This window comes from Lynx rufus, unplaced genomic scaffold, assembly GCF_022079265.1.
Source record: "Lynx rufus isolate CCGP_SWC_20201006 ecotype Redwood Valley unplaced genomic scaffold, mLynRuf1.p SCAF_10, whole genome shotgun sequence".
In the NCBI taxonomy this organism is placed as follows: Eukaryota; Metazoa; Chordata; class Mammalia; order Carnivora; family Felidae; genus Lynx; species Lynx rufus.
This window is the reverse complement of record NW_025814824.1, coordinates 1,905,558-1,912,908: the sequence shown is the minus strand read 5'-3', so window position 1 is coordinate 1,912,908 and position 7,351 is coordinate 1,905,558.

Below are 7,351 nucleotides of genomic sequence, written 5' to 3'. Positions count from 1 at the left end.
TGAGGCTAGGACTTCCAACACTTTGGTGAAAAACAGTGGTGAGAGTGGACCTCCCTGTTGAGTTCCTGATCTTAGGGGGAAAGCGCTTATTTTTTTTCCCACTGAAGATGATATTAGCTGTGGGCCTATCATATATGGCTTTTATGATGTTAAGGTATGTTCCTTCTATCCTGACTTTCTTGAGGATTTTTATTAAGAATGGATGATGTATTTTGACAAATGCTTTTTCTGCATCTATTGACAGGATCATACGGTTCTTATCCTTTGTTTTATCAATGTGGTGTCACGTTGATTGATTTGTGAATATTGAACCATCCCTGCAGCCCAGAAAGAAATCCCACTTGATCATGGTCAATAATTCTTTTAATGTACAGTTGAATTCAATTTGCTAGTATCTTGTTGAGGATTTTTGCACCCAGGTTCATCAAAGATATTGGCCTATAATTCTCCTTTCCAGTGGGGTCTTTGGTTTTGGAATTAAGGCAATGCTGGCTTCATAGAATGAATTTGGAAGCTTTCCTTCCTTTTCTATTTTTTGAAACAATTTGAGAAGAATAGGTATTAACTCTGCTTTAAATGTCTGGTAAAATTCCCCTGGGCAGCCATGTGGCTCAGGACTCTTATTTGTTGGAAGATTTTTGATAACCGATTCAATTTCTTTGCTGGTTATGGGTCTGTTCAAATATTCTATTTCTTCCTGTTTCTGATTTGGTAATTTGTTAGTTTCTAGAAATTTGTCCATTTCTTCCAGATTGCCCAGTTTTTTTGGCATGTAATTTTTCACAGTATTCTCTTCTAATTGTGTTTCTGCAATGTTGGTTATGATCTCTCCTCTTTCATTCATGATTTTGTCTATTTGGGTTCTCTCTCTCTCTCTCTCTCTCTCTCTCTTTTGATAAGTCTGGCTAAGAGTTAATTAATGTTGTTTATTCTTTCAAAGAATTAGCTCTTAGTTTCAATGATCTATTCTAATGTTTTTGTTTCTATATTGTTTATTTCTGATCTAATCTTTGTTATTATCCTTCTTCTGATGGCTTTAGGTTTTATTTGCTGTTTATTTTCTAGCTCCTTTAGATGTAAGGTTAGGTTGTATATTAGTGACCTTCCTTGCTTCTTGAGATAGACCTAAATTGCAGTGTACTTTCTTCTCAGGACTGCCTTTGCTGCATCCCAAAGGTTTTAGGCTGTTGTGTTTTCATTTGCATTTGCTTCCATGTATTTTTTATTTCTTCTTTAATTTCCTGGTTAACTCATTCATTCTTTAGTAGGATGTTTTTTAACTTCCCTGTGTTTGAGGGTTTTCCAAACTTTTCTTGTGGTTAACTTCCAGTTAGTTGAAGTGTAGTGTAGTGATCTGAAAATATGCATGGTATGATCTCAATCTTCTTATACTTATTGAGGGCTGATTTGTGACCCAGTATGTGATCTATTGTGGAGAATGCTCCATGTGCACTCAAAAAGAATGTGTATTCTATTGCTTTAGGATGAAATGTTCTGAATATATCTGTTAAGTCCATCTGGTCCAGCGTGTCATCCAAAATCATTGTTTCTTTGTTGATTTTCTTAGATGATCTGCCCGTTGCTGTAAGCGGAATGTTAAAGTCCCCTACTATTACTGCATTATTATAAATGTGTTTCTTTATGTTTGTTAGTAATTGATATATATCCCAAGTTGGGAGAATAAATCTTTATAATTTTTAGATCTTCATGATGGATAGATCCCTTAATTATGATATAATGCCCTTCTTCATCACTGGTGATAGTCTTTGGTTTAAAATCTAGTTTGTCCGATATATGTATGGCACTTAAGCTTTCTTTTGATTTCCATTAACTGATAGTTGGTTCTCCATCCCCTCACTTTCAGTCTGCAGGTGTCTTTAGGTCTAAACTGAGTCTCTTGTAGGCAGCATATAGATGGATCTGGTTTTTTATCCATTTTGATATCCTCTGCCTTTTGATTGGAGCATTTAGTCCATTTACATTCAAAGTGGTTATTGGTATGAATTTAGTGCCATTGTGTTGCCATAGATTTGGTGTTTCTGGTGATGTTCTCTGGTCCTTTCTAGTCTTTGTTACTTTTGGTCTTTTTTTTCTCCACTCAAAGATTCCCCCTTTAAATTTCTTTCAGGGCTTACTTAGTAGTCATGCACTCCTTTAGTTTTTGTTTTTCTGGGAAACTATCTCTCCTTCTATTCTGAATGACAGCCTTGCTGGATAAAGGATTCTTGGTGGCATATTTTTCCCATTCAGTATGTTGACGGTATCCTGCCACTCCTTTCTGGCCTTCCAAGTTTATGTGCACAGATCTGCCATGAAACTGATCTGTCTTCCCTTGTAGGTTAAAGATTTTTTTCTCTTGCTGTTTTTAGGATTCTTTCTTTGTCTGTGTATTTTGTGAATTTGACTATAATATGCCTTGGTGATGGTTGGCTTTTATTGAATTTAATGGGAGTTCTCTGTGCCTCTTGGATCTTGATGTCTGTGTCCTTCCCCAGATTAGGGAAGTCTTGACTGTTCAAATAAACTTCTTCCCCTTTTCCCTCTCTTCTGGGACCCCTATGATATGAAAATTATTATGTTTTAAAGAGTTGCTGAGTTCCCTAAGTTTGCCTTTGTGATCCATGAACTTTGTTTCCCTCTTCTTTTCAGCTTCATTATTTTCCACAATTTTATCTTCCATATTACTAATTTGCTCCTCTGTTTTGTCCGTCCTCATCATGGCATCCATTTCAGGTTTCCATATTGGTTATAGCATTTTTAATTTTGGCCTGACTAGATTTTAGTTATTTTATTTCTGGAGAAAGGGACTGTCTTGTATCTTCCATGTTCTTTTTTCAAGCCCAGCTAGTATCCTTACAATTGTTTTAAATTCTAGTTCAGACATCTAACTTATGTGTGTTGATTAAATACCTCACCATGAGTTCTACCTCTTGTTCTTTCTTTTGGTGTGAATTCACTGTCTTGTATTTTGTTTGTTCAGGATAGAAAAGAAGAAAAAAAATGAAGAAAAAACCCCACAAAAACCCACAAAGAACAAAGAAAAAACAAACAAGCAAATGAACAAAACTAGATTGTGGGTATGTTTTGGTCTGCTTGTTAAAATAATCTAGATCCAAAAATGAAATAAAATAAAGTAAAATACAAGTAAGGAAACCACAAAGTTAATTAAAATATTAAAAAAATAAAACATATATGAATAAATAATGAAAATCATAATAATAAAAAGTCTATAAAGTAATTGAAAAAATAAGAAAATAAATAAAAAGAATTAAAAAAAAGAATAAAAGTAAAACGGAAGTTAGATCTTATTTCCACTAGAGCTGAAGATTTGCAGTGCTATGATCATGGACTTGGTGCAGGGAGTTATTTGCGCTGGTCTTCTGGGGAAGAGGCCTGCTGTGCTGGTTCTCAGGCTGGCTTGTTTGAGTGGAAATCTTCATCTGGGGTGCAGGGGGCAGGGCTTGGTGTAAGTGGATCTTGCCTCCACTAGGTGGCACTGTCTTGCTCCCTGTAGGCGCTCTTCCCTGATGGGTGGGATGAACATCACTGTGCCCACCTTCTAGCCCCGAGATGAAAGTTTGCACCCCCCACTCTTCAGGGAACCCTCAAAGAAGAGCAATCAATCACCCCTCTTGTGTCCCCGGTTTCCATCAAAACCCCAAGTTCACCCAGCTTGTGTTCAAGCTTTTTTTTTTTATCTCAGGTGCAACACTGAGTTTCAAAACGCCACATTTTAGGGATTCCTGCGGCATGGACGAGCACTGCTCCTCTGGGGGGGGGGGTCTTGCCATGCTTTTGCGGCCCGGCTTAGGAAAGCAGTTGCACAACTGCACAGCAGTTCAGAGCTTATGTCAAAACAGAGCAGAAAGCTGGTACCCAAGTCTGACTCCTATGCCTGGGAACAGTGCAGCACATTGGTGTCACCTGTTCTTCTTGTGACCCAGGAGACCCTCAGACCACGTTGTCATTCCTGGGATTCCACCCTGGCACCTGAGCACTTTTAGGCCAGGCTCATACCTCATGGAAGCAGACTTCAAAAAGTTCTGCTGCTTATACTACTTAGCAGTAGCCTCTGAGTGCAGCCCCTCCCCCTCTGCTGTATCTGCAGCTATGTCTCTCCCAAGTCAACTCTCTCCTCCTCCTACCTTCCAGAAGGTGGTTGCTTTTCTACTTGTAGTCTTACAGTTTTTGTTCTCTCAGACCTCCCATTGATTTCTGGGATGTTCAGGATGATTTGATAACTATGTAGCTGTGTTTGAGGGACCAGACAAGCTTGGGTCTCCCTACTCCTCCTCTATCTTAACTCTCCCTCCTTCACAGTCTTTCCCTTTTTCACCCTCAGCCCCTGGTAACAACTGATAGTTTTTCTCCCTGAGGCTTCTTTTCCGCGTATGTAAATGCAATCTACAGCACATGACCTTTGAGCCTGGCTTCTTTCATTAAACCTAATGCATTTGAAATTTATCCACGCTATTCTAATTTTCTGTAACTCCTTCCTTTTCATTGCTGAGTAGTACTCATTGTATGGAGGCATTGTAGAACTCTTCAGAATACTTCTTCATATTCCTAGGTGACTGTAGTTTATTTAAATCTATCCACACATTTCAAACTTTTTAACACATGTTGGTAATCCCCTTTGTCAATCAAATTAGCTTATGATGCTGACTACTCATTTTTTTAAAAAAGTTTTATCTTTTTGTTCAGACTTTCAAAAATATTAAGTAAGCCGTACCGTATGCCAAACATTTTCCTAGGTGTTGAAGATACAATGCTTAAAATAAATACAAAGTGACAAAAACAAAAAGCACGTATTGTCTGTGGACTTTCCTTGGTAAGGAGGTAGAGATAAAAATATATGTGTAATATAATGTCAGGTATTAATTGAAGTTTTAAAAGTATTTTTAAACAATTGATGGAGATTTCATATTATCAAAAAATTCACTTATAAATTTAATGCAGTCCCTGTGGAAATCCCAGCAGACTTTTTGGGGGGTGGAAATTGACCAGGTGATTCTACAATTTATATGGAAATGCTAAGGGCCTAAAACAGCCTAAAGAGTTTGGAAAAATAATAAAGCTGGAAAACTTGCACTACTTAGTTCAAAATTTGCTATAATGCACGTTAATCTAGACAGTGGAATTCTGGCATGAGAGTGTGCATCTACGACAATGGCACAGCATTGAAAGTCCAGAAATAAAATTTTATGTTTTACTATGAACTGATTTCAGACAAAGGCTCCAAGACTATTCAGTGGGGAAAAGATCATCTTTTTCTTTTTTTTAAACTAAGAAATGGTGCTGGGACAGATGGATAGCCACATGAAAATCCAAAAATCAAACAAACAAAAAAACTTACATCACACTAGACAACAATGAACTAAAAACTGATCCAAATGTAAGAACCAACCCTTAAAGTTTCTCAAGGAAAACAGTAGAAAACTTTCATGATCTCTTAAGTATGACACCGAAAGCATGATCCATACAAAAAAACCCCTGAACTTCTTTTTTTTTTTTTTTTAATTTTTTTTTAATGTTTATTTTTGACACAGAAAGAGAGAGACAGAGCATGAGCGGGGGAAGGGGCAGAGAGAGAGAGGGAGACGCAGAATCCAACGCAGGCTCCAGGCTCTGAGCTATCAGCACAGAGCCCGACGCGGGGCCCGAACCCACAGACCGCGAGATCATGACCTGAGTCAAAGTCGGACGCTCAATCGACTGAGCCACCCAGGCGCCCCAAACCCCTGAACTTCTTAGAAGTCATCAGAATTAAAATATTTTGCTCTTCAAAAGCCACTGTTGAAAGAATGAAAGACAAGCCGGAGACTTGGAGAAAATATTTACACATTGCACATCTGGTAAAGAACATAGATACAACTTGGTAAAAAGACAAATATTTTTTGAAACAGGCAAAAGATTTGAATGGACATTTTTACTAAAGAAAATACAAGAGTGGCAATGGAGCACATGAAAACACATTCAACATCATTAGTCATTAGGGAAAAGTGGATTGAAGCCACAGTAAGTCAGCACTTCACACCATTAGGAGGACTATAATAAAAAAAAGACACGTGTTGGCAAGCATGTAGAATCAAGTGTAAGCTTCCTCCACCATGGCAAGAATGTAAAATGGTACAGACTCTTTGGAAAGCAGTTTGTCAGCTTAGAAAATCTTAAAGCTAAACTTAGGTATGACCCAGCACTTTCATTCTTGTCCTAGGAATCCACCCCCCAAAAATGAAAACAGATGTCCACACGAAGACCAGAACATGAATATTCATAGCAGTGTTATTTGTAACTGCCCCAAACTGCAGACGATCCAAATGTCCATCAACTGGTAAATGGATAATCAAAATGTGGTACAACCATTCCACGGAAGGAAAAGGAACAGAATACCAATATGTACCACAGCATGGATGAACTCCAAAACCAATGTGCTGATGTTACTGGACAGAACCGGTTCCGACCTCAGGCTCCGCTGCTCTCTGCTCGAAAATCAACACTCGAGAGAGGAGTGATGGTGGGAAAAGAGAGGTCGCTTTACTCAGGAAGCCGGCAACCTGGGAAGAGGATGGACTAATGTCTCGAAGGCCATCTTCCCCGTCCAGGTGAAGTGGGAGGGTTTTCGAGGGGAAGGTGTGGGGAATGAGAAGGGGCCTGCATGCAGGAGAAGGGGTGCCCAGGCGGTGAGTTCTGTGTCGCCGTGACCCTGGATGGACCTGCTGGCATCCGTGGCAGGTGTTTTCGAGTGTGGTCAGGCCGTATCGTCCTTCACCCTCAAGGTCAGTGGTCTGCAAACCCAAGGCAAGTAGGTTGGTTCTGCTGCAGACCAAGGACTCGGGTCAGCCAACAGGAGCACCTGAGCTCGAGGCCAGCTCCCTACGAAGGCCAGTGGGAGTGCTGTCACACTAAGCGAAAAAGCCAGATTGAAAGACAACATAGTATGTGATTCCATTTATATGATATGTCCAGAAAACATAAATTTAGAGGGACAAAAAGCCCATAGGTGGCTATCTAGTGCCAGCAATGAGAGAACATTAGCTGCAAATCTGGTGATTGCTCCACAATTCTCAAAGTTGACTGAAAATCATTCAATTGTCCCTTGTAATGTATGAACTTCATGGTATATAAACTATGTCCCCATAAAGCTGTTTAAAAAGTGATTAAGAAATCTTGTAGTTGTGTAATTTAGTGTTTCTATGGTTTAAATTCACCCTATGCAGGGCGCCCGGGTGGCTCAGTCAGTCAAGCGTCCAACTTCAGCTCAGGTCTTGATCTTGTGGTTTGTGAGTTCGAGCCCCGCGTCGGGCTCTGTGCTGACAGCTCAGAGCCTGGAACCTGCTTCTGATTCTGT